We start from the raw sequence: 27,345 nt of genomic DNA, 5'->3' as shown, positions 1-27,345 counted from the left end.
CCAGCTTTATAAGCGCCTGTGCTTCGCTGTTGATCAAGCTCAGTAAGAATGCAGAGAATGCAGATACCATTTCACAGTCAGTGAGGGTCTCCATGTTACTGTATCCCCACATTATAAGAACAGAGCTTACCATGGTATCTTGGCACTTGGTCGAATTGAACTGAGAAGAAACAGCAGCTTGCCCATTTCACAAAAAAAAAAAACCTCACAAGGCGGCTGATAAGAGCCTTCAGACTCTTCAATAAAAAAGTAAAGTTTGAGTGAGTGAGGAAGCGAGGAGGAGTGATCTAGCGACAGATTCATGCAAAAAAGGGTGTGTTGTGTCGTTTTGCAGCTCTTCAGTTTCCTCTTCCGAACAGGAACAGCACAACACCCCCCCCCCGGAGAGGAATCCGGTTCCATTCATCGGCTCACGTTTCTATAATCAATGCAAAAACATCACGCAATCCCTATTGATCATCACAGGCCTATTGATGTGCAGCAATGGTGCCTCTAAGGTGGCATCACATCACACAGCATCTGCTCCCTTTTTTGTGACAAAACAAAATGACTAAATAAATGAAAATCCAATCAAGGTCGATGCCAAATCAAACACCTGTCAGTTTAATTTACCTAATTCAGGAATAAAATCAAAATTACAGTTCTTGGGCTTCAATACGAGCTGAATATTGAATAATAAGGAAGACAAGGCATGGGTATAGATTCAGCCAATTTCAGGTTGTTGGTTGTTGTTCAAGTTGTCTGGTAAATGATGTAAAATATTTTTAAATAGTGCAACAGCTACAAAAAAATTATTGTTTTGTGTTAAATGCGCTGAACAGGGCATACGTTACAGTAGCAGTGATGTTAGGAGATCATATTATTACCAAACAGTCTCATGACAGACTGGTTTCTAACTTTTTAACAGTGATAACTGCCGTCATTTGACGAATCACATTTCTGCATATTTCCTATAGGCCTCCCGGGACTTGACATCATACATACTTTTGTCATGCAGTGTGAGCCATGAAAGCCATGCTGCTGTTATCGCTGCTTCTTATCAGCTCTGTTATGAAAAAAAAAAAAATCACAGCTTGTGGCAGCTGTTTGACAGAAAGGGATCTGATTCAAATAAATAATAGACCTGTTGTAGGCAAACACTCAATCACACTTGAACGGGGCTGAAGTTGAGAGACTAAAATTTTTCTTTTCCCTTTTTCGGGTTCTTTTTTGTTTTTTAAATTGAGATTCCTGTTTGCATTCTTCAAGCCTGCTCACCTCACACCTGCCTGTTTGTTGGTTCACATGTACTACATGTATGCAAGTAAAACAGTAATTAAGGTGTGTTGAAAGTCACTTCAGGTGAGAAAGGCAAAGAACCTCTACACAACCATTAAAGACTTGGTACTATTTGCATTGAAAGTCTCGACACTGACAAAATTACACCTGTTTGTGTCATAAAACGCCACACACAAACACACATACACTAATAGCACTGAAAGCAAATTACAAAGTTCTGACAACACTGAGGCAACCTGAAGAATCAGTGTGCTTCAACAAGTATGGCATTAACTCTCTAAATGTCAAGTTAATTTTATTATTAAAAAATAAATGATATTAAAGTCTGTTTATGTAAACAAGTGTGGGATAATGAGCAGAAAAGCTTTAAAACAACTTAATGTCCTTAAAAAGACTGCTATAAAGTCGTATTTTTTCCTTCCTCGGAAACTAAACCTGATAATAGGCCTCACTAGTTTTTACCCTATGGCAGGCATACAGAATTAATCACGTAAATATCGTAATTGATATGATTTATATGACCAGTGAAAAAGGTGGTGTTGCACGTGCACTGCGCATGCTTTAATAGTAAGAGCTAAACTGCCCGCACGCTGACGTTATTCAAGCTAAAAGATAAGTAAACTAGTATAAAAATTTTAAACCTATTAAATCAAACTGTTAAAATCACGTGTGTTGGATGTGTAATTGGAAGATAAATACGGTTGATGAACGTGCCGTGTACCTTACTCGGACAAGTCATGTCACATCCCCGGGCTGAGCACCGCGCACTGTAGAGGTGGTGTCTCCAGGTTGTAGTGGTGTTGGTGGTGGTAGTGTGGCTCTGTGTGTCTGAGCGCCGCGTTTAACTGTCACACAACGGCAGCCGCACTATCCACTCCTCCTCCGGCGCGCGCCCTGTGGCTAAACCAAACACCTCCACCGGCAGGCAGCAGGACCCGGCGAGCGGGGTCAAATGTGATTCAAACGCGGGGGGGAGGGAGTAGAGAGGGGGGGGGCTCTGCTGTGCTACGAAGAAAAACAAAACTTACAGCTGATTCACCCACTTTTTCTTTTAGGTCTTGTATAAAAAAAATAACACATTTTATTCATACTGTTTTTTTATATATTTTTTATTTTAAGACTGTGAATTCCTATACCCCCCCCCCCCCCCCCCCCCCCCCCAAAAAAAAAAGGTAAGACACCTCAGTGCTCAGTTTCGGAAACAGATGCTTCCTATGTACCTCTGTATGCTTGTACAGCTGTTTCGAGCTAACTAGGTTTTTAGAGGCTCTAATTTAAGTTAATTTTGCCTATCTGGTCAACCTTAGCCCTCCTTCGGAATTCGGTGGGTAGCCTAGCAGAAAAAACTCCAGGTGAAAAGGCTGCACGCCGTGGCAGTCGGTTGGTTTCCACTGGTAATGAATAAATAACGGGACAAAAGCAGCGTCGCGTCTGTCGCACATATCACAGCTGCTGTATCAGGTAACCCAGGCGTCCACAAATTACACAAACTTGATTTGGCTTTTCAGCAGAATTACACACTTATTAGTGTGAACGCGCTTATTGTAATTTGTTATGGAGCTTTGTGCAGGTGAATCAGCTGCACACCACAGCACTGAATGAACCCACGTGGACATATTTGGCCTTATTTTGACATTCACTGTAAGCCTTCTTCAAAAATTCGTTTTCCCTGGCGTTACACCTGACTTTTCACCCCTTCTATCCTGACACGTGTGCTGCATGTAATACAGAGATTTCCATTTCCCTTCTATATTTTCTGTCAATTGTTTTCCTCCTCTCATGCCTCAGCAGCAGACGAGAGGAGAAAGCTATCTGACAGCAGCAACCAACTCTATCATCTCCACTAGAGGGAGGGCTATCTCACAACAAGGCCACCAAGGAGCTGCATCTGAGGTACCCTTATTTATTTATTTATTTCTCCCAGGTTGATAGTGTAATTCATAAACTGAATGAATGACAGTCAGGACAGTGCCAGCAACTGGGAGCACAATGGAGACTCGAGTGCATTTGCCTCTGAGTACAAAAACCTATCCATTACAAACGTGTAATTATTGTCCCTAATAGATTAATTCATGCTGAAAGATAGAAATGGGTTCCAGGCTATTGATGTAATCATTTCACTGAGGAAATTAAGTGACATTAAAAGAATGATATTGTCACCGTGAAAGTATCATTGATTCTTTTCGAATGCAATTAACTGTATTTGAAAATGAGACCTGCACATTGAGCTGTGCAAGGAGCACTGAGGATCACTTCATTTGTGAGAGATATAAAGACCAAATTATCCCATCAAAGAGAAAATCTATAAATGTAATGGCACTGCGCTTCAGCACTAAGGAATGACAACAGCGGTCCTGTTCAGTTCCCAGTGTGTTAACTAGCGGTGAACGGCTCACAGATAGATTATCCACACTGTGCAGTAAAGGGAAATATCAGGCAACGGGTCACATGCAACTTAATATTATTATTTTTGTCCGACTAACATAAACAGTCGCTGGCTAACAGTTGGAGCTTCATCTTGTATCACAGGACGGTGGTTTTGTTAGATGAAACAACCATGAAAAATATAGTGAAAATTGCTATTTTAAATATCATGCGGGGAAAATAATTGGAGGATTAATCAGGAATGAAAAGCTGCAGCCAGAGTTCAAACGGACCCTGAAACCAGCGCTGGTGGTCTGTGCAGTGCTTTCTCTTGTATCCTCGCTCGCCTGTTTCTTTGATGGCTAAATGACCAGAGCACTGGAGTTGATCCACGGCACGGCTCGAGCTCAAACACTTTTTATATTTGAAAGAATGAAAGCTCACACGCATCTTTCCTCATTCCCGTTTTTGATGCCACAGGTTTGGAGTCAATGTCACCACTTATGACCTCATTCCCAGAAAAGTTTGAACTGTGAATAAAATGCAGAACAGAATAATATACAGACCTTACAGTTGATTGTAAGGTCTGTATACTACACTTGTAGTTTTTTAAAATAAAATATGGTTTTTTTTTTATCAGCAATCCATTTTAAAATAAATAAAAAATTGAGAGAGGGGCACGTCTGGCCCTGTGTTCCCCTGTTGTAACACCTATTTTGAATGTACACTGTAAGCACTGACATGTACCAAATGCTTTCAATGGCTGACACGTCTCCACTGAATGCCACTGAATGCAGAAGAGAACCGTGCTGCTGTAATACATAACATGGAGATTATGGTTAGACATTATTTTGCTGAAATCAGCAAGAAAAAGATGCCGTCGGGATGGCAGCTGATAGCTCAGATTTAATGGTGCCCTCTCATATGTGCAACTTAGTCATGCAGTGTACACTTTGTTTGTTTTTTTTGGCTTTCATCAGACCACAAAGCTCTCCGCTACACCTCAGGCCCATCTGAAATGAGCCTGGTAGCATTTTAACTTGCATTTGTGTATGCAGTGATGGATTGGTTTTTGGAAGTGTTCCATTCAGTGATTTCCACTAAAGAGAGCACAGCCGCTGTGTATTCGTTTTGATTTCTTCTTCGGATTTCTTTAGATTCTGCGAATCTTTTATGATATTATGTGCAGAAGATAATGTAATCCTCAGAAATGTTAATCTTAAATTGTTGAACTATTTGACCACACAGTATTTCACAGTATTGTCCTATCTTTACTTCTGAAAGACTCAGAATTGCAAATCCGTGGGTTTTGTTTTTATTTATGTTTTACACAGTTGATCAGCTTTTCTTTTTCTTTTTTCCTTTTTTTTGAGGGGGGGGGGGGGGCAGTTATGCATACAGTTGGCTTTCAGTGTATGATTTTTGTGACACCAGTTTTGCGTGTGTTGTTTTCGTTGTGGAGGGAGTTTTGATGAATTCCAACAAAAGCATGTTTGTGCAGCGGTTGCTGGTCCACGCAGCTCGCTAACTCAATTACACTGTTGGTAATCCAGTGAGAAGACAGAGAGGCAGACAGCAGAGAGAGAGAAAAACATGAACCGTATCAGACACAAGCACTGATATGATGTCCAAGCATCAGAGGAATCACGCATCAATCTCCAGTCCCGGTCAAAAATGCTGCATAATTCAAGTCCAAACATTTTTCTTTGCGAGATTCAAACCAAATCAGGGGGGTCCTGAGCCGCTCTCCCTCCACCTGCTGTCAGCCACCCTCCATCCTACCCTTCCCTAAATTTCATTTAGAAGACATCTTTCTCCCTTTCCCCCCTCGCTCTCATGCTCTACACATTGCTGCCTCTCCTCTCTCTTTGAATTCAGTGTGCTGTAGCCCTTAGACTTACTTGCTTAACAAATATGGACAGGGGACCTAAGTGGTTTTAGAAATCTTCGAATGGACTTTGGAGTGCCTGTGCTGTGTTGGGTGGCAACAGTTTCTCTCTCTCTCTGCCTCATCCATATGTGTGTGAGTGTGTGCAATTGTTTATCTGTCTGTGTGTTTATGTTTTTTCTGCGTGTGTGTGTGTGTGTATGCATGTATATAGCTTCCCCAAGCTCTCACTGACTCCCAGGCTGGGAGATGGTAGCGCTGGGTGGAGCGGCAGTCTGGAAATGAGATAAGGATGTCTGATTCATAGGATCTGACAGGAAATCTATATTCTGCAATGTTTATAATCCAGCCATTACTACACAGCCGAATGAAAGAACAATAATCCAATCATTTACTCCATATTTACCTGAGGCAGATTCTCGGCTTTAAAGGCAAAGTGCATCACGCGGTGGCGGAGGCTGTAAAACGACTGATATGGGTGATGTTGCGAGGAGAACGTTTCTAGCTCGCAGAGAAGGACACCGAGGTAGGCGAGGATGGACCGTCCCCCGGGGAGATGTATGTCTACAGGAGACACGATGGCTCACCTGTGTGCACTCTGCAGGGTTAAAGGTCACCCATTACTCATCATTAAGACTCCATTGATTTATGAGTAAGTTACAGAAACGGGAGTAAGTACAGTTTATGAAACATGAGGTGAAGGGTTATAGAAATTTCCATAAATAAGACTGTGGAAAAACACAAGCGCTCGCTGGAAAACATCCTTCCACTATTCCAAAAGTTTGAAAGGGGAAGTATAATTTGGCTCCCTGACGGTGATCCTGTGGCAGGAAGGAGCCGGTATGGGTGAGAGAGGAATTTTCTGGTGGGGGTTTACTTATCATAGAGTCTTTCATGGACAGTATGAGCTGCTCTTCATTGTGTACAAGGGGGGAGGTTTATCTTATTTGGAAAAGTGAAGGGGGTCTGCCCTTATCTGTCAATAAACAGTAATTAGATTTTGTGGCCGATAGCGTCGATTGGTTTCTAATCTAGCTGTCGCCCTAGACGTGTGTAATTAAAATCCTGATTGATAAAGGGGCAGAAGCCCGCCCACGCCACCACTTTACCAGGCCCTACCCCCGACCCCTTCAAAACACAAACAAGAGAGATTTGAAAAAAAGGCCTGTGGAGAAAACTGCACTTCATATTGATCAGCTCTATCTGCCTTCCTATCAATGCCCTTTTCACACAATGGAGGAGCTAGTACAAAGGTTTCCCCCACGTAAAACTTAACAGCTAAGCTTCCTTCAGCAGACGTTATCGTCATACAATAATAAAAACAAAAACAACCGTCGAATTTGCTTAAAATTTGGCCACTTGTGATCATGCGTTTGTGCACAGATGCACACAAAAAAATGAGAAATTAATCAGGGAAATCAGGGAAAAGCTTCCTGTGACTGTAATGCAATCAAGGAAAAACACCCCTTAGGCAGTAGAGACATGAAAAGGGAGCAGTGCATTTTATCTATTTAGCAAATGGGACTGTGAACAGAATAAGAACCAGACAAACAGACAGGCGTGCACACAGGTGAATGTCAAATGTACGTCGTGCATTAGACAAATAAGGTAGTACCTTTAAGCCAGAGGACTCCCACAGAGCGGCTGGGGTAAAAGATGTTCAAAAACACTGCCTCCAGATTTCACTGTCATCGGGGTCCACGCAGACGAACGAGCTAGGAAGAAAGACTACGTGCTGTTGAAATTCTAGAAAAAAGGGGGACAGCGAGGGAAGTGAAACAGTGAGAGAGAGACAGCAGGACAAGACAGAGAAAACGCATCAGCCAAAGAGGCATCCGGCCATAAAAGCTGGCATGTTTACCTGCACCAGCTAGTAAATATCTCATCCTGACCCAAACCTTAGAATGGTACCATGACAGCACGAGAGGAAGCTAATCTGTCTCACAGAGTCAGATTTTAACCTGCTTGTCTGCAGGATTTTTTTAAGCTCTATAAACTGCGAGAGACCGCACATTGCAGGCCTGTGACCTTCCCTGTCTTGACACTGGTCATCTGCTGATACGTGTGAGGGCTGACCCACAGCAGTGAATGATAGCTGCATACTCTGCTTCACCCCCCTCTGTGATTCAGGGACACACTGGCAAATCCACATGCATCCAAACATACATACTACAGTGGAAAGACTAAACCACTTCCTCTCACTCAACAACACACCAGTGCTTCTTCCATATTAAGTACACGTAAATTAGGAGTATGCGAGTCGGTGTGTTTTGAGGCGGTGGGCACTGGTCCGGTGCTTAATTTGATTCTTAATGGAAGGTAAAATTTCCAAAGGAAAACTTTCATTGGGCACAAAATGACCTTCCTCAGTTTTCACTTTCTTACGCTGGGAGAGAGATTGAGATTGATAAATGCTGGCAGTGCAGTGCCAGCCCATGCATGGTGTAGCTCATTTAACTGATTTGTGCAATTTCCTCACTAAACAGTGATTAATAATTGGCTACCTTAACAAAAGAAAAATAGACCACAGAATAAATATTGCTGAGCACGTTTTGATGAAATTCTTAACAGCATTTCAGAAAAATCGCTCGTCTTATAAACACGCCCTTGAAATCGGCACTGAATAGACTCATACTCTAACAGTGAGTGCATCAGACAAGAAAAAAAAAACTTTGGCCATGACTCGTTAGACATTTGTAAGATGCAGTATAATTATCTCATATACATTTCTGCAGTTTAACATGTGACATCATCATCTGCAGAGGCTGATCTGATTTGTGTGTTATTCACTCCATCACATTACAACCTAATAAGGGGTATGGTTCAGTTTAAAGGCATTCGTTTGCCCTGGTCCAGGTGTCCCCTGAACGGTGAGATATAGGCTATGCACCTACCAAGCAAATGTTTTGTTGCTTGGTATCAGTCAGAGGTGTCACGTGTATAAATCACGCCACAATAGAAAAGCATTACAAAGTTAGCATAATGTAACAGGGTCCTTAGCCCACCACAGTTTCTATATCAAGGGCACATTTGTTACATTTATTTGGGGCTTAAAATAAACATATTTTTTTATGAATGAGTTTTTATTTAAACTGAACGTAAGCCTAAAGTGAGGCTGCTTTAATGGATTATGAGCTGTTATTTTCCTGCTATTGAATTCAAGCATAAACATAGGTATAGATTTATAAAACGCACATGGATCCGTGGTGATATCTTTATCACAGTGCCTTTAGTAATTTAACTAAACTCTTACCCTTGACAAAGTTAGAAGTAAAGCTCCTGGATATAGAAAACCTTGTGGTCTCATGTGGATAATATGTGATTGGAGATCAGATTCTCCTTTTGATTCTTCTTAAGATTGTCCTCTCTCCTGATAATAAGTCCAACTCTCCCTGTGGTGCCACAACAGTAGAGTGACCTTGTTACCAGGGTGCAGTGTGTCACAGTAGGGGAGCCCCAGAGGGAGAGGACGAGGTGAACAGATCATCTCCCTGCACGCTTGGTACCGGTGCCCTACCCTTAGTGCTCTCACCACAGGCCCAGCACCAGAGAGGCCAGTGTGGAGAAAGGAGCAGCTCCAAGCTCTAGAGAACATGACTCCAATTAAGCTGTAGAAGCCTCGCTCATGCTCCACTGCCTCTGCAGCCCAATTGTCCTAGGTGTGGAGACATAGTCAACCCAAGGAAATGAACTCTGTCAGCACAGTTGAGATAGGCACATTATGCTTTTCAAATAAATTTCATTGAATAAGCACTCGTGAGATTCATCTACTAAGTGTAGAATGAAACAGAGTATAAATGCATGATTGTTGCACAGCTCATAAATGCTCCGAGCATGTTTTCTTTTTCTGAGCAGCCCGGAGGAAAAAAAATGCTGCGAGTTAAGCACACAGTAATAGATGAGAGCGATTGAGAGGCCTCGTTTTCCCCTATGATTAAAAATGTATGTTGCCACATGCAGCCTTTGGTGTGGAACTCTCCTGGAAAAGGAGCTGGTTAATATTCAGGCCCATGTCTGGCTAATGTCTTAAAGTGATAAATAGGAGGGGGTTGCTGCCGTTTGATTGTTCTTCACAGGCAGTCTGGGAGCAGCAGCACAGGGGGATTTAAGGTGGAGGAATCCTCTCAAAGCTCCTCATTCATTCACTCTCAGACGCCCCATCATTAATTGGGCCTGTCGACATGACTCCTCTGTACCGAGGGCCACTGGCAGCTACTATGGTGGATGAGCTTTTTAAGACAGTTCAAAAGAGTCCTTGCCTCATGAAAGGCATTCAAATTATATGAAATTGCATTCATGTCAAGCCTTGCAGGCATATTCATACAGTACACTGGCATAATGTCTTGTTTCATGCACTTCATATCAGTGTGACTATATAATCGTTCTCTTGGGAAAAAATTGCAGAATGAAGACTGTGGTTTACTAACTATAATGTATACATTTTCAAATGACGACATGCATATGTATAGTAAAAGCAGCAATGTAGTATCAATGGAAGGACAAGTCACTTGCCTGTAATGTAAATATGGCAATTGTTTCAATTTATATTAGTTGCGTATTGAGCATAAAAGCAACTGATATTACTGAAGGAAAAAACATTTCCATTATAAATACGTTCAAAAATACAATGTCCTTCATTAAAACATAAACATGGACAGGGTGTGATTCGCATTATCAGTGCAAAGAAAGATTTCTGTTGTGTCTTGATCCATATATGTATTTATCCCAAGATAAGTAACTCTGTCACAATTTTGAGCTTAAATACATATTAGACGAAATAATAATGGGTAGCTGGACTGGTATGTAACAGCTATCCCTTTGGCACAGTTTCCACTTTCACTGCTATGTCCCTGCTCTGTGTAAGTATAGCTATGCAGGACAAGGTGAGTCCAGCCTTCAAAACTTTATGATTTCTACTGATATGGAGTTGGAAGGTGATAGCAGAAGGTGGCCAGATTTGGTTCACAATGTCAACCATGTGATACTTCAGTATTTATAACCATTAGAGGCGGTATATGTGTCATAAAGTAACCGTGGGTTCTTTTTCTGGGTGGCCATTGGCCTACTTCGCTTCCATCCTTGACATCCTTGATAAACCCTACTTCATGGGGACAGGTTAGATTGGCTGGCTTTAAGGAAAGCTGAGCTACTTCAAATTGGATTTGACATATATTTGGGGTTTAAAGGTAGTTTACGCGTGCACAATTAAGCCCTAGATGTAACACTTAAAGTGTGAAATGTAACTCAGTGGTTTGGTCACTGGTTTTGTGGCTCTCAAAGTAAACCTGTTAAAAGTTGAGCACATACTGGGCTGGGATTGAACGCCCCATACTGTATTTGCCTCCAAAGAGACCTCACACAGAGCTCTAAACTGAGGCCACTGGTGATTCCCGCTGCTTCTTTGTAGCCTACGTGCTAATGGTCCACGTCTTCCGTTGTCATTTTTAGGCGTTTCTTTACACTGGAGCTATTTGCAATCTCACTCTTTCTCACTCACTGGCTTTTTTTTTTTTTTTTTTTACATATTTCACTATCTTTTCCTGTTGTGCATATTTGGTATCTTCCCACTCCTTTCTCCCCTCCTCCTCTTCCCTGTCGTGGAAGTGGTTTCTGTTATGGCAGTGGGAAGGCTACCCGCAGCGGGAGAGATCCTAATTAACAGGCTATCCATTTGTGTGGAGCGGAGGGCTCCTGCTTTCTGAGCACTTGTTTTATGGTGGCGCTAGGGAGCCGTGTCCAGGGATTTGGAGGGGGATAATTGCCTTTGCCGCAGGCTGCAGTAATCTGGTCGCCTAATTCATTATTTTAATAAGTTAGCTTCTCCTCGGGGGTGTGCTAGCTGCGCTGCGCCTCAAACCTTGGTGGTGCACCTCGTTATTGTGGCGCTCTTTTACACCGCCGCCCGCACGGGGTTAATAACTGTTATTAGCCTCTCTCCTCAGCCTGCAATTTCTCGTTTAACTGGGGCGATTCAAACGAAACCTTTGCAAGCGTCTAATAATCAACCTCGCTGGAACCAGGGGTAATCCCTATGAAGGGGTCCATATAGTGGAGAGGGGTAATGGATGCAATCGCCTGAGTGCCTTTGCCTCCGCTCCTTTCATTATGGGTCCTGATGTTGTTTTTGTTGTTGATGCTGCTGTTGTTTTTACTCAGTTCCCCCAAAATCATTTGAGGGAAGAAATATTTGCCTTGAGCAAGGGAAATGGATCAGATTTATACATACAAATAAGATGATCATTAGGTTTGCGTAACTAATGGCTTCATTTAGCCCATAATCTTCCATCTCCCTAATAGGCTGTGCAGTCAGTAGGATGTATCTGCGTGGAGGCAGGCAGGTTTAATGGCTGCAGAGAATTCAGACATTTTGTGCATCGGCTGATTAAAAACCAGTCATTTCAACAGGAAGGAAATAAAGAGAGGGTTTCATAAAAGTATTTGAAAAATCCAATATTGTAGATGGTGACGGCTAGATTTTTGAAGGAGCCTGCTGTTAAAATCCCATTATGAACGCAGAGCAAAGTGGTTAAGGGGTTTCGAATGTACCTATTATATACATTATTTCACTTTGTGATGAAAAGAGATATCCTAATTCACTTTTGAAAGAAAATACAATGTAGACAAGGCAATCCTATTATGTGTCCCTAGACATCCCTGCTTTGCATCTTCCAATGACAAATTCTATCACTGCAGCTGAAGAAGGCAAAACACAACCAGCAAACTGTCCTTATCAAAGGAGCGCGAAAGCTTTTGCTTGGATAAGGACACTTACACTTGAGACTTAAATGTCATTGCGATTAGCAGTCTTATGCGTATTTATTTTGACAGGCATACCAGAACACAACACAAACGCGTGCCTTCTCAGCTAATTGTATCTTTGTAACAATCCATCATGTAGTTGTTATCTTCTGTGCACTGCAGGACAGCGCAGGCCTCAGTCCGCATGCTCGGTGTGGCTTATCCTCTAGATTGGCTTGTTTAGCTGTCATCATGCTGTGACCTGCCAGCTACTGTGAAATGAGCTCCTGGATATTAAAGAGTCTATCTCTTCATCTATACTTAACCACAGGAGACTGACACATTCAATGACCCCGGGCCTTGTAAAGGAGAAGGACAATAACATCTTGGATGGAAAATGTTGAAATATTCCGCGGTCAGTCATATGACTGCAAGAAAAGCCTTTTCCACTAATATGCTTTCCCATCAAGCGAACAACAAGCTATTAAATCACCTGAAGAATTGCACAATGTTTATCCAAGAGTGTGACAGTCTCTAAATGGCTCATGTGATCATTTAGCACTTTTATCTCCATCTAAAAGTTAAACCTGTTCTTAGACCTGGCCCCTTCTGCACACGGGAGTGGCGGTTGTGGTCCATAAAGTATGCACATGATAGTAAATGGCCTGGTTCACTATTAACTATTATCCACTTAATGTCCTTCCTAGCTTGCCACGTGTGGAGCTTTGGCTGAGCACTGGCCTCTGGGGCTGCCTGCGGCTCGTTCAGGGCCATGGCTTTTCAAAGCCCGCACTACCATCTGCTAGTCCAGTGTCCCTGCTCTCCTTCTCGGGCTGACGTGGCTACAGCTGGGACAGCAAAGCCCTGTGACTGTCCCACACCCAGGTGTTACCACAGCTTCATGCATATGGATACAGAGTTTGTTGTAGATCTCTGTTAGCATATGTAGGGGGCTAACACACAAACAGTAAATCTATTTCTATATGGATACGGTTGCTACATGATTAGAGTTTGCTCTTAGGGGGGAGTTTGTGTATTGATGTTTTTTCCTCTCGTACATTTTTCTCATGTGACTCTGTACTGTGTGAGGCAGTATTGATCCATGATATTAGCTGATGTTTATTGAAGAACTGCTGGAGTGGCATAGCTCAGCCCAGCAGTGCTGCCCACCTTAAAGCCGCTCAGCTTAGCATGACTGGCTCCTAATGAGTGGTCCCTCCTCTCATCACCCAATCCCGAGTCCCTCCGTCCCGCATTCATCAATTCTCATTAGGGAAAATCATCATGTGGAATACCAACTTTTGGCCAATATTCATCACTGTCAGCCCTCATCCATAGCGGCGCAATGACAGAGGAGTGCCTAAGTAGCACTGACTTGGCTGTTTTATTCCCTAATCTCAGCCTCTGCGCTTGTGGAGCCCAAGTGACTCTGCAGTGCTCACTGCCTGACAGCAATTACTTTATGCAAAAAGAGTGGAGAAGTTCAGTGAATGGCGTGAGCAAGAATAAGCCTCTTCTGAACTCTGCTGGCCTGATGCAGCATTCCAATAGGATCCATCTCGCTTCCCTTGGACACTAGAGGATTGCGAGAAGGGACGGAGGACAGCATTACTGCACTCTGTGGCAGGGACCTTGTTGTAGTATTGCCATCTAGATGTTGCACATACAATTCTGCCATATTTGGTTCCATGATTACATTAATTCTTGTGCATTACCCTCATACTGAATTGTTAGCCCTTGAAAAGTAAGTAATAAGTAATAAGCATTGCTTGCAAATGGTTCCATGTAAAGGAAAGGCTGAATATTTTATCCTGTTTTGGTTCCCTGCCTAGGCTCAGATGAGATTTATACCACTCGGATAGGTGTGTGTAAGAAATGACACTATCGCCAGCAGCCAGATAGCTTAGCCTAACACAAAAACTGAGTACAGATAGCTAGCTTGGCTCTGTCCAAAAGTATTGAAGTTTATTTAACCACACCCCTCAAGCTCATTAATTAGAAACGATGTAAAAGGTTGCAACAAACTAATTCAATCTTTATTTCTAAAAAAAACCCACCCCTGCCTATTCCTTTAAATCGCACCTGAATTATTTCCCCACCCACTGGGTCCATCTAGTCTTTAGGAGCTTATCTACGTCACAGACAGATTGCCTTCGCCAGCAGAGTGTTCTCCCTCCTGTAAAAATAGCTTGTGTATGTCATTCTCATAACAGCAGCAGGATCAATACATTCATTCCCATTTTAGCGGCTCTGCCCCTTTGCTCACCCATGCCTGCGAATAGGACAGCTTGCAAAAATCCAGCCGCCATGTCAGCTAATCACATCCCTATTGCTTCAGTCATTCGTGCCCCATCGTTGGCCAACCCCGACTGCCTGCCTGCCCAGCACAGCTAGAGACTCTACCCAGAGGTCAGTGGGCTGGCCAGCTTGTCTCAGTCCAAACTTCCCTCCTGCCAGGTGGATCAGAGGGAGGCTAGCAGTTTGCCTCTCTGCCGAGAAAATGAGATCACACCATCGCAACAGGGGAGCTGCCTTTGGAAGACCTTCATAGCAGGCTACAAGATTTGCATCAGCCAAGGGAATATTATAATAAATCAATCACTGTGATAAATTCTTTAAATGCCTGGCACTCAGGTATCAGCTGGCACACAATCATTGTCATTTAACAGTAGGCACAGAGATAAATAAGTCTTCTCTGTTTTATAAATGTAAGCTAGCTGTATTTGCAACTGAAAACTTATAACATACAATATAATGAAATGAAATTATATGAGCTTGGCAGATGTGTGGAATTATTAAAATCACCAAAATTAAAAATTACTGTGTTCAGGTTGCAGTCTCATCTGGAGGCGTGGGTTCGAATCCCACTTCTGGCAGTGCTTATATATGTATAAACAGTGTTTGGGGTTCATTCTCAAACATTATTTCTTATGACCAATGCATCAATAGCTACAAGGGCACTCAGAGTCCATCCTGCCTGTCCAACACCCTTACATGGATTGTTAGGGGGGGAAAAGTGACACACAGATGCAGATTGTACTGAGGAACCTTGGAGGGTAGCATATGATGGCCAGAGGCAGTGTCTCTGTGGTTGAGACATCAGTCACTTCCCTCAGGGCTGCCGGTGAAAACATAAATAAACAGCGTTCCTACCGTGCAGGTGGACATTCAAGAATTATTTTTTTTGTATAAAATGTTTGCAATAGTAATCAGCCTATACAGTGGGTGAGGAGAATTACCCTTACAACTGACAGGAAAGTTAAAATGATGCAAGTAATGAGAGAACAACAAACAAGAGTCCTCGTAGCATTGGTCTGATGCCATAGAAGCATTTAAACACAAGATTTAATATAATTTTAACAAAAAATGAACACATTTCATGTTCTTTGGTCATTTCTGCTTTTAATTTGTTTCCTCTTTACTTCCTGTTTGTCTCAGTCTTCCCATGATTGTCCTGATTGGCTTCACCTGTGTCTTGTTATCAGCCCTCTGTGTATAAATAGTCCTGTCGTCCCCTTTGTGTTTTTCACGTTGTGCTTCCTTTGTCTGTTATCTAGCTGCAGCCGGCTAATCTTTTGTTGTTTCAGTCTGCCTCCTACCTGCTGCATTGGGATCTTAGCCCCAAGACTCTGGATTTGTTGACAGTGACTAATGCAAAAGGACAGCAGTTTCATTAGAATATGTTACTTTGAAAAGCAAATGACGCTGGAAATTAAAGGAACAGTTCACCATACTAGGAAGTTCGTTGCCTTTGTTCCACAGTCATCACACAACTGATGATACTTATGCAGTGCATTTCTGCACGTACTAGTTCACTTTTTCTTTCCACACAGACTAAACAGAATTGATCCACAGAGTTTGGACTGCAAGCAGGCTAAATCAGATAGCTTTGGTAACAAAATTCTTGTCTCTTGCTCATAGATTAGACATGTTCATATACATATTGAGAAGCTGGCGTTTCCATCGGGAGATGCTCTGTTCAGTGAATCAGCCCACAAAGAAGACCTGGTTGGACCCCTTTTACCGCCAGAATTGCCTCATGTGTAGATATTTGTGTTAACAAGCAGTTGAACAGGGGTATCTAATGAAGTGCTCAGTGTGCACAGTATGTAGAATATATATGTAAAGATTATACATAGTTTTTTATAATCTCATGCTATTCAGAGAAACTAGTGCACATGTGTAGGGGTACCTGCTGTATATACAGACACATATACACACCTGACTCAAGTCCTCCATCTGTCAGCGATATATAGAGCACCTGAACTTTTTCAGGGCGTGATAGATGGATGGCAGAGTATTCCTAAGGGACTGGTGATTAAACAGGAAGTATGGAGAGTCACTGAGCAGATCAGGAGCTGGCTGACCCTTCCTTCTCAGCCACTGACTGATCTGCTGCTACAGAGACAAGAAGAGAGGAGGGGAAAGCATGAAAGGGAGCCATAGATTATCAATAAAGTCAATACGGCATTGTGTTACATCTGCCCTCTGACCTAAGCAGGGTTCCTAGCTCTGATATCCTTATCGTGATATCGGCATTCAAGGATCTAACCGGACTATCGGAAGCTTTTGTGCATTCGTCGTGGCATGCGTTTTGTGTTATAAATTGAAATATACACACAGATTAGTTTTTATAACGCATTTCGCGCCTCGTCTCATTTGGATGAAATTCTCGTATTAGCGTGCAGATTGTTCACAAAATGATCTTGCATTCACTTTATCAAAGCATTATCTCGTCATACCTAATTCAAATTCTAATCACAGTCACTGAAAGCCTTGTTTCAACATATACCATATCACCACTGCTTCTATACAGTAATGCTGCAGAGCTGAAATCTTTCTTCTTAGACCTGCTACTTTAATTCATTGGTAGCATTCCATGTTTAATTTTTAGTCTTGACTGCCCACAGGGACTTTAACCCTTTCTGCTATCTCATTTTAATCGGATGCTTTTTTGTTAAATGTTTAACTTAAATTGGGAGCCTCATAAATATTCCAAATCACTCGTCCTGTGTTTGATGAGGAAATGAGCCCCGTACCCGCCGTGATTCCCCAGGCAGGCAGGGAGGGAGGTGAAAACCACCCCCACCCTCCACCCTCCTACAACTTAACTCTCGGAACTAGACCTGTGCGGTGCTCTGACAGCCTACATTAGCAAGCAGCAAATTGTTTTAACAATGTGAGGGCCGCCTTTGTGTCGAGATAATGATGATATCTCTTTTCTGTGGCGCTACATGCTACTGAGGTAATCATAAAGGTCTCTACTGGCATCGCTGCCTGAGAGCACCTTTTATGGTCTAAAGGGACAACAGCTTGTGCTGCATACGAATCTCACCGCTTTATTATAGACTTCACATGGAGTGCGACGATCCCAGGTGTGGTTTTCATATCAGTTGAAGTGGATTACACAAAGAAATTACAATAATATTTATATTATTTTCAAAGACCAACGCTGGTGACAGAGCTCAGACAGTATAGTTAACATTGTAACTCCCCAGCAAAGGTCAAGTAGCTCTGACCTTTGAGTTAGTCAGATAGGCCAGCGTCTGTTTCAGAGTTACTCTTTTTCTGTCTGTCTTTCCTTCCCATGGCTCTGTGGTCATTAATCTTCCACACAGGTGCTAAGGACTCCTGACCCTCTGCTCCACTTCCTCTATTAGCACCATGACAGCTCCACTGTAAGGTTCATATACCCAACCATATTTCCATCCCTCTTCTCCCACACTGCTTCAACTGGTCTGGGAACTAAAACCCACTGTGTGCCCTTCCCTCCTCGAAAGTTCAATTACACTTGTTTAAGTGGATCTTTATCATCCAGTAACAGCAGCAGTGATTCTGAAATTCATATTCAGAAGAGTGTTTTTAGACATCGCAGGCTCACACTGCAGTCTCAGGTTTTAGAATCTAGCAGTCGGATTGATACGAGGAACTGAACGTGGCACATGGAGAAAAAACAGAAAACAATGCAAACATACTGTGTCTGCCTAAATGTAAGTTATAAAGTTCTGTGTACTCAGACCTCACACAAAGTTTATTGATTCAACAACAGGCATTCAGAACTCATAGTAAGTGCCTACATCCTTACTAAAAACAACCTGTAAGTCTACAGGATCAAATAGTGGAGAAAATACTGGTGGAGGCCAAACATATGTAGGAGTTACCAGTGCAATAGTGTAAAACCTTGTTACACGTTTATGTGTTGACAGTACACATTTGTAAGAATCATAGTTTCCAAGTTATGAAGCCTTTTGTTCATTTTTACCTAATAAACCGTTAAGTTGACCTTGAAGACCTTGGTGGATGTCAAGCAAATTTTAATGGATTGTTGACATGACTCCATTCTACACTCCTACAAAGTTTTATCAGAATTCATTCAAAAAAATTTGAGCTATCATGTTTGCCAGTAGACACACTCACATGCACACAAACACTATTAGTATTTGAATTTGCTCTGCACTGGTGAGCACAGAGATTGACTGTTAATGTTTAAGCTCAGATCTTCAATGTAGCATTGTTGTGATTTTTCTTTCAGTTATATTTGAGGGTTTTCTGTAAGGTTTTAGCTAACAATAGGTCATCGAGACTGAGATATTTGAAACAATTCACCACTCCCAGCCACTGTTCATTGATTTAAACTGTGTTCCTGTTGCTGTCCAGTCTGTGAGGTGCAAGGATTGCAACTGTGACATGAGGCATGAGATGCGTCCCACCACATGTTTATATGTGTGACCGAGAGGTGAATGGGGTTACAAATCTTAACAAGCAGATCATTGCGAAACTCGAAAAGTTGATCAAGTACAATTTTGTTAAAGGTTTTCTCATTAATATTTAATTGTGCATCGGGTTGTATAAACAGCCAATTGCCAAATAAATCGACTAAATTGACACTTCTAAATTTGTATTCTTGACATTTTCTTTCCACTAGCCTTGAAAACGAGTCCTTGAAATAAAGTTTTGGCCTTCAGTGTCTTACCTTAAATTCCTAAAACATAAATTAAAAAACTAGGCGTTTGATGGTCACATTTACCTAGTGTCTGTAAATCCATCTTCTTAACAATTTATCCAGCTTGTGTCAATGAAGTGGGCGGAGCCTATCTCAGCTGAGTAGCAACAGGTGTGGTGCACTCTGGACATGTTGCAAGTCCATCGGGGAAATAACACAGAGAGATAAACACTCACATCAACACCTATGGCTAATTTAGAACCTCTAATTAACCTAACCTGTAAACGCCACACAGACAGGCCCCAGCCAACCAGGAGATTCAAACCCAGAACCTTCACCACCACTGATAACCATTTTGACGCCACCCTTCACTGATTCACATTTTAAGCCAATTTTAAGTGGGTAACTTTTATTAAAACAAATAATTTTGGCATCATGGTTTTGACAATGTGTTTGCATACTTTTTGAAGTAAAGCAATAGTGTAAAATGCAACACTGTAAAATGCAGAGTAATTGCACTTTCCATCACTGAGTGCATCCCTCCCAATCAAACAGCTTTGTCAGCGTCAAGGGCAATCAAATACAAACCCAAGTAACATTTTACTTATAGCTCTGATGCACAGTATGCTGCACTACAGTGGTGCAATGAGAATGTAATAAGACAGTAACAATATTTGTTAATTTGAGAATAATAAGTTAACTTTTTCCCCCCAGAAGTGTTTAGATACCTCCTGCCCTGCACAGAGGCATCTACAGCATATACATATATATAAAACAGCTGGACTGGCACACATTCTCACATCACACGCAGACATCACCCTGCATCAACACATGCAGGAAGTCGTTTAACATATGCAGCATCTCTGTGCATCCTCTCTCAAGCTGCCATACGCCCAGGCCCAAGGCTAAGGAAAACACAAATGTCAGTCAGGATGGGGAAAGGTTACAAGAAAGGCAAGAGCTCAGTGCTGTTAATTTGCTCCCTGGGGTTCAAGGAGTGGGTCGGGTAACTCAGGAGATATATCCAAAATACCAACTCCTCCGGCAGTCTGCAGTCATCTATCATAAAGAACTTTGACCAAGAGCTTCATGACACAGTGAGGCAGCGGAGGAAAATCAAATTACTTAAAACTTTTTTTTGTGATTGAAAAAATGATATAGTTTTGATTTCAGTGGATTTATTTGATTGATTGATTTATTTTTCTTTTTGCAAGAGTCTCACACACACACAAACACACACTAATGCTTGAGACATTTTGGTGTAAATATATAAGAATCTTTTTTTAAAAATTGTATATCCTCAATGCTCCTCACTCCAGCCCATCCTCATGTTTACCATAGTTTACTATTCTTAACTTATTTCACTGCATCCTTTCATTATTCTTCAGTCTAATGCCATAAACTGCTTAAATATCCAGGCAACATGCCACAAAGTCATATGAATACTTCTCAAGCCAATGGCGAGTGCCCTTTTGGGGTTGGATATGGTACGAACATGGCGCGCAAGGTGTGTGGATATTCCTGGTGGTCCCATCCAGACGGTGTGTCTGACTTTCAACACGCCTCTCCTCCACATCTCACCGAGGTCACCCCGGTGGTATCGCAAGCGCAGCAGTCACATTGTGCTTCGGTGCAGACAGATTGCTTATAATAACCATTAGAGACCTTTCATTTTTCCCTGTCAGCAATTTGCAGGATAATTTTGGCACCCTTTAAGGATTCAGCTCCCCTAATAAGAGGATAAAAATAAACAAGCTAGTTGTTGAAGTACTATATTGGGATGGCGTAATCCCATTTACAAGTCTGTACGCACTCTGGCCAATAAAATCAAACTCCAGCAACATGGTTATATGTGGCAATTTTCACCATTTCTAAAACAAGAAATGACTGAGAGCCAGGCTTTTAGACTGCCAGGATTTACTAAATGGATGAAACGTCACTTTTCAAATTTCATTACTAAAGACCTACAGCGAAAAAATGCCTAGTCAATTCATGTACCATAAGAAAAATTAGGTACGTTTATTTTTGGTTCGGTTATTGGCCACTTTTTGCAGCAGATTACATTATGAGTCTATTTTAATTTACTATATAGCTGTTTAAAAACAAGTTTCAAATTCTGCAGAAGTGCAGCATATTGATTCCTGCAGTGAGCTGGAGGAGGGCGGGAGCTTTACTGTCAGCTGTATCCATCCATTGCGCCTTAGCTGATTTTGACCCAGCCTGACAACCATATCATATTTCTGTAGTGTCTGCTGGTACAATTCATCTGTTCTGTTCTTCTGATATTCATTTAAAGGTTTTTGCTGCAAAAAAAAGTAGACACTCAAAGACATTACACAGAGCGGAGAGATTAGGTAAATTAATCAAGTCATGAAAGTTTGAGAAGAGAATGGTACAGAAGAGGTGATGTATGAAAACAGAATGCAGAGTATTGCGGGGTGAGATAGGAAAGAGTCGAGTGAATTAATCAACAGAGGCTGAAGGACAGAGGTTGAAGGAGTAAACTAATGTCAGTTCTGCCTTGAGTGAGATGGACATTTAAAAAACATAGCCAGAGATCAATACACGCAAGGCTATCTCTGCTGATAAGATCTATCCATTACAGTCTTCTAAGTTGAACACGTTTAATTCTGCTTGCTTTGTGATTAGAATAACTCATCGCACAGCCAAGCATATCCTTAAAAATGCTGCAGAAAGGGAAAAAGCTGCCTTCTTTACCAGTGTGAATTACACAGTGTTACCAACACAATGTATGACCCACTGTAAGTGTTAATATATGCGAAGAGAGTACGTACAACGGTGACTGAAAAGCGGGTTCATCCCGGGGCACGGAGACTGGCGAAAGCGTGGCATTAATTCCAGACCTCTTTTTATCCTGTTTTTCTATACTCACTTTATGTATCTAATATTTCTAATTTACCACCGTCCAGGAAAAGTGACACAAGAAGCCATAAATTCCCTTCTAATTCCAAATAATTCCGATTACATGGACGAGTAGTTTTCAATCAGAAAGATAATCTGGATGATAGATGGCGGGATAATTGGCTGTCTCTGCCACGTAAATATTGTGTCGTTCTATTAATCTTGCCGAATGAAGTGTCAAGCTGTCACTCATTCGTCAAACTGAATTAGGAAATATAACGAATAAATAAATGCACGCGGGTGGAAGTGGAAATGTGCGCTTCTGTGTGCGTGTGAATGAGGGAACGAGGGATGAGATGAGAGCAGGCAGCTGCAGAGGTCCCGAGTCACAGGAGGAGGTATGGATGGAAGAGCGTGGTGGGAGATGAGTGTGGTGATATTCATGTGCTTTTAGCGTGTGTACTTTTAAAAAGTCAGTGAAAGGCAGAGAGCGAGAGGAGGCGGTAAAACACAGAAATATTATATGTGTGCTGAGAGAGTCGAGGAAGGACAGTACTCTTCTAGTCCTGCCTCCCTTCAGCAAGTATAAAAATCATCTGGAGGATTACACATCTTAAAGCCTTGCTGTGTAACAATACTCTGTGCTTAATCTTGCCAAAGGCATTTTTATCAGGACGTATACCCTCAGAATTACATTGTCTTTTCCGTCCGAGAGTCTGTATCTGTCACTTGTCAAAAAACAGATCCAGTAGCTGAATGTTTTTGGTGAAAAGCTGTAGAGGATAGCTGCAAATAAACTGGTGAGGATACGACAGATATTTATTTGATATTTAAAAGCTAATGTATGAGAGAGCAAGTCAACTGGGAGTTTGGTGTACAGTGTATAATTAATGTGTAAAAGAGCATATTTTCCCCATCATCCGAGAGGTGATAAATATCTTATCTACTCTTTAACCTGTAGGACAGGAAGATAAAAAAAAAATCAAGCAGTGACATCCTCTTAATTAAATTTATAAAGATCATAATTAATGACCTGCAGGCTGCAGGAGACCCCATTTCAGACTGGAGTCAGAAAGGACCTCAGCTGTAAGAATAAAAATGAAGTTTTCATTGAATTCGGAATTAAATCTCAAATATCAGTAATTTCACAGAAAAGGTCAGCTCTAATGGAGTTCCTCCCTGCTTTTTAATATCGCACATCTCTCGTCTACCTGGCGTGACGTGGGCCGGCTAATTGTGGCCAGTTAATTAATGAAACCATCAGGTGTTTGCAAAGGCAAACAAAGAGCCGAGCTCCCCTAAATCATCGGTGCCCTTCGACACGGTTATTATCTGGCGGCGGGTGAACCCCAGCCTTGACGCATGACAGATTAGATCTTCTCGGAGGATGGGCCGTCCATTTATCTGCCTGATAAACTCAGAGCCTCTCTCCATTTTCAATCATCAGAAAGGAAATGAGATTAACAATCTAATGATGCCGGCGCTCCACACACTCGCTCACACATGCACGCACACACAGGTAAAACAGCGCTCATAAGAGAATGTCCATTGATTGTAGTTTGATGACGAGTACTGGACGAGGCTTTTTCGTTAATTTGTGATCAAATTATTTAGGATAAATCACAAAGCAGAGAGGGTTTTTTTTAAAATTATTATTAAATTAAATTATTAAATGATTTATTTTATTGGATGCAGGAATCCCATTCTGTCCGCTCTGCTGTGTCCCTGTTAAATCACACAGTGCGGCGTGGGTCTGTTTCACGGAGGTCCTGGCCAGTCATTTCACAGCTTCCATTCCTCAGACCTAAATTTACAGCGCAGGTCTTGTGTATCCCACTATACTCCCCCTTGTGGGTCAGCCCCTCCCCTGCCGTCCCTGACATGCATAGCAGGCAACCTGGCCCTCGTAAAGCTGACATCTTCACTAAACTATGCTAACAAGGCCGTGGTGATTTGTATATGCACAGCTTGGTGGTATGTGGAATTGGGGGCTGGGGTGGCTCGGAAGATCGTAGGGGAGGGAGAATCTACTCATGTGGCAGGGGCAGCGAACTGCAGGACCCTCGCAGTAAAGGTTCTAGCTTCCACAGCCGACATATATGCATAAACAAAAACACATATCTGAGGGTTCACGTGGTGTAAGGTGACAGAAAAGGCAACCCTGGAGTCCAGTGAGCATTTCAGCGCCCTCATTCCTCCCTGCACTGGGATTTATAGACTTCAGGCTGAATGGCTGGTGCAGGTGCAGAGCAGAGACAACTGCTCTGCTCTGCTGATGCAATATATTACTGAGCAACAAACATCAGCCGGGGTGTCAACACAAACAACTCGTATTATTTAGGGCTGTGTCTTTTAAAGGCGATGAGCTCGAATGGCTAGAGTGGTGCAGAGAGGTTGGGGGGATATGAATGTTGTTCACATTAATTTACGGGAACCGAGCAGTTGATGAACTGAATGGATTTGTTTCATCCTCCTCATATTGAGTAAGATTAACATTGTTACACTATATCCATAAACATACTGTAAAAAAGGGAAGTTTATAGCTCTGGAAAGTGAATTGCATACAGGTGCCTGCATTAGGTGTTTTTTCATGCTTTGTGTCTATTAATACCTGTAGTTGTGGGCTGGGGGACAGCGACCTGTCCACTGGTCGCCTGCTGGTGATTGAAGGCTCTCTGTGGTCTTTTACAGCCTGACAGGTGAGGCTTATTTGAGGGCAGCAGCAGTCCAGTCGTGACCCGTCCACTGCTAATTTGAGAGACCCACAGTTAAAATTCTATTACACTTCATTAAAGCACACTGCTTTTTTATCTGTGTAGGAATGACATTCAGGAAGTGCTTGGGTAATAAGATCACTCTGATCCTCATCTTTGAAGTGGATGCTTAATTTGTGGCAAATCTCTGTGGAGCAAAGAGTTTGAGGGAATTGATGAATACAACAAGAATTTTCCTGATATATTTGCATCAGAGTCAGTGAGTTGCATTTTGGTTCATTTTCAAAATTTTAATTAATATTGAGAAAATCAAAAAACTGCTACTTCTCTGTACGCATCTCCATGATAGTTGTAGATTGGCCGATAAATGCTCTGTCAGACACTGGCCCTGAACACTGTCTTCTAAGACACTTTGTCACGAACCACATCACATCCAGACGGCCAAAACATGTGGCAGCAGCTCAATGCATTCAGGCGTGGAGACATGGTCAAGACGACCCGCTGAAGCTCAAACTGAGTATCAGAATGGGGAAAAGAGGTGGTTTGAGCAACGCTGCACATAGCGTGGCAGACTGGCTTGTCTGAATATTTAATCTACTAATATCGTCCCACCAGACCATCTCTACAAAGAATGGGTGAAAATGTTTTGTTGAACCCACAGACTACTTTAAGCTGATAGGAACGCAACAGCAGCTCAAACCACTGGTTATAACCGAGATAAGCAGAAGAGCATCTCTGAATACACAACAATGATAAAACATTGCAGAAATTGCTAATCTACTGGAACTATCCCACGTGACCATCTTTAGGGTTTACAGAGAATGACCTGAAAACAAGAAATTATCTAGTTCTTTGACTTAAAATGCTTTGTTGATAACAAATCGGAGGAGAATGGCCAGACTGCTTTAAGCTAATAGGAAGGCAACAGTAACTCAAATAACCACTTGTTAGGACCAAGGCATGCAGAAGAGCATCTCTGGATGACACTCCGCCTCAACTACTAGAAGAGCATAATGCTACTTAATACAGGGAGTGCAGAATTATTAGGCAAATGAGTATTTTGTCCACATCATCCTCTTCATGCATGTTGTCTTACTCCAAGCTGTATAGGCTTGAAAGCCTACTACCAATTAAGCATATTAGGTGATGTGCATCTCTGTAATGAGAAGGGGTGTGGTCTAATGACAAAATAACTGCCCATGAACCATGAAAAGTCAAGCGTGCAGCTTGTCTGCATCCTTCAAGAAAAACATGATTTCCATGCAGGACAATGCTCCATCACACGCGTCCAAGTACTCCACAGCGTGGCTGCAAGAAAGGGTATAAAAGAAGAAAAACGAATGACATGGCCTCCTTGTTCACCTGATCTGAACCCCATTGAGAACCTGTGGTCCATCATCAAATGTGAGATTTACAAGGAGGGAAAACAGTACACCTCTCTGAACAGTGTCTGGGAGGCTGTGGTTGCTGCTGCACGCAATGTTGATGGTGAACAGATCAAAACACTGACAGAATCCATGGATGGCAGGCTTTTGAGTGTCCTTGCAAAGAAAGGTGGCTATATTGGTCGCTGATTTGTTTTTGTTTTGTTTTTGAATGTCAGAAATGTATATTTGTGAATGTGGAGATGTTATATTGGTTTCACTGGTAAAAATAAATAATTGAAATGGGTATATATTTGTTTTTTGTTAAGTTGCCTAATAATTATGCACAGTAATAGTCACCTGCACACACAGATATCCCCCTAAAATAGCTAAAACTACAAACAAACTAAAAACTACTTCCAAAAACATTCAGCTTTGATATTAATGAGTTTTTTGGGTTCATTGAGAACATGGTTGTTGTTCAATAATAACATTATTCCTCAGAAATACAACTTGCCTAATAATTCTGCACTCCCTGTATTGTTGATGCTACTTATTATATTGTTAGTGCTATTGGTGGTTTTTAAACCATAAAAATAGTGACAATATTATTAAAAATCAACTGCAGATTTTGGTGAAGAAGCTACATTAAAATATAAGTGGAGTGCGCTTGACTGTCAGTTAAAAGGAAAACCATACATGACTTAAAATAATCTGTGTAACCGTGTTCTTCACAGCGCAGCCTCTCTCTCTCCCCAGGGTCAGCATGTGGTGAGTCAGTAGAAGAGAGCCAGCGAGCGCCTGATCTCCTCCGAGCGAGGCTTGTCAGCGTGGTCCTGAGTGGGCTGTGTGGAGCTTCTGTCAGAGAGTGTCACATTTCCACGGCCCACACTGTGGCTCCTCTGTCCTACTCATGGCTGCAGCTCAATGGGTCCTTTGATGGGCCAACCTGAGGCCTTTCATCGTGCATCTCCCACGGGGGGGGTTGTGCCTCACAACACCTGGCAGGTATGCAAAACCACGTGCCCGAGACAAAACAAAAGCCACTCTGTCAAACGTTTATTGGAAATTAATTTCCTCTCCCTGATTCTTTTTTTTGTGCCTGTAAATTGAAGAACGGAAAAGAACACGATGATGTGGGGCAGCGCTCAGACATGGGGCAGTCACAAGACTGTGTAAGTACTTCATCAAGTT

General features: G+C 42.1%; 1 long non-coding RNA gene across 1 annotated transcript; it reads left to right on the top strand.

Annotated features, from left to right (window-relative positions):
* Positions 1–3,076: 3,076 nt before the first annotated feature.
* On the top strand, positions 3,077–27,345 carry LOC146686638 (uncharacterized). Its single transcript, XR_014916679.1, has 3 exons — positions 3,077–3,171; positions 26,911–27,159; positions 27,267–27,345. It is a non-coding gene; the product is annotated as an uncharacterized LOC146686638 (long non-coding RNA).

The sequence above is a fragment of the Copadichromis virginalis genome, linkage group LG19 (genome assembly GCF_057382275.1).
Source record: "Copadichromis virginalis isolate Kocher_CV1m ecotype Utaka linkage group LG19, C_Virginalis_male_GT1.1, whole genome shotgun sequence".
NCBI lineage: Eukaryota > Metazoa > Chordata > Actinopteri > Cichliformes > Cichlidae > Copadichromis > Copadichromis virginalis.
The sequence above is the reverse complement of the archived record's forward strand: the minus strand, read 5'-3'. Positions and strand labels throughout refer to the sequence as shown.